Consider the following 1,334-nt stretch of genomic DNA (forward strand, 5'->3'; position numbering starts at 1 on the left):
AAGCTTTAAAAATAATTCAGTTTTCTGACTGTAAATATGTGGTGTTTTGAAAATCTTTCCGCGAAGATAAACTCGTATTGTCAAGCCAAATTTCAAAGTGGCTAATACTCAGATTGAGTTTTTATCAAATGCAACTCTGAGAGAATTGTCATTATTACTTACATAGTTGTCTCTATGAGTACATTACTGATAGGATCACTGACATCCATGTAATTGAGCAGAAAGGCCCAGTTCCCTGGACATTTTCAGTATTCATAACATTGATGAAAAGACTGGAATAATAAAGTGACCGTTAAAATGTGGAAGGCTCAGCCGTAGGATGAGAATTTGGGTGCTGAGTGGTTTTAATGCTAACGATGACTTTTTGCAGTGGTTTGCTGGCCATTTTAGCGAGCCTCACTAGCTAGGATGTATGAGCGCCTTTGGAGCAGCCGCGGCTTGCTAGGGATTGCAAAGACTATGGTAAAGCTTTGTGTAACAGCTGGACCACACACAGTAAGCGCTTTGTCCTATGCCATGTTGGCAGAAGCAAAAATTCAAGCCCAGGCCTTAAGAAGCCTTGCATAGGTCCACCTGTCCTCCTGTATGTCAGCCTTTGCCACGAGAAGAAGAAGCCCTAGCTATCTTGATCCAAGAAGGATGTGAGACGTATGAAGCAGAGCCACCCCAGCTGCTGCAGCCAGAAACACAGCTGCTTAGGCGAGCTCAGCCGAGGCCAGGCAAACCCCAGCTGACCTGAAGAATCATGAAAATAAATGCTTGTTTCTGTCTGCTTTGAGAGTTGGAGGTCAGTTTTCAAGTGGCGAACACTAACCAAGTCAGTTGATCTTGCCCATGTCCATTCTCCAGTCTGGCTTCTTGCTAGAGATCTACATCCCCTTTGTCCTCTCTGTCAAGCCTGCCTTGACATAGGTGGCAGCACCACTGCTGGAAGTATAGCTGCCTCTGGCTGTATCACCTCCGCCATCGTAGTCCTGACCACATAAGCCTTGGCCTGAATCTGGTATAAATGACATCAGTAAGCTTCCACAGAATCAGCCACAAAGTGAGGGATTGAAATAATTATCCAAAATAATTATCCAATATGATGCTAAAGATGAACTTTTCTGCCTCTGATCTGTGTGGGGACTGGGAAATGGATAACATTTAGTGAGTACCTACTGTGTAATGTGTAGGACATTTTGCCATGGGTTCTAATGCCCGGCATCTCACTGATTCCTTATAATACATGTTCACCCTCAGAAGACATTCAAAACTCAAAGAGGTTATGTTACTCACTAAATGTCACCCATTAGGGACACGGTGGACTGAGCTGCAGACGTAGGACCATCTGG

Source organism: Hipposideros armiger, unplaced genomic scaffold (genome assembly GCF_001890085.2).
Source record: "Hipposideros armiger isolate ML-2016 unplaced genomic scaffold, ASM189008v1 scaffold_102, whole genome shotgun sequence".
Lineage (NCBI taxonomy): Eukaryota > Metazoa > Chordata > Mammalia > Chiroptera > Hipposideridae > Hipposideros > Hipposideros armiger.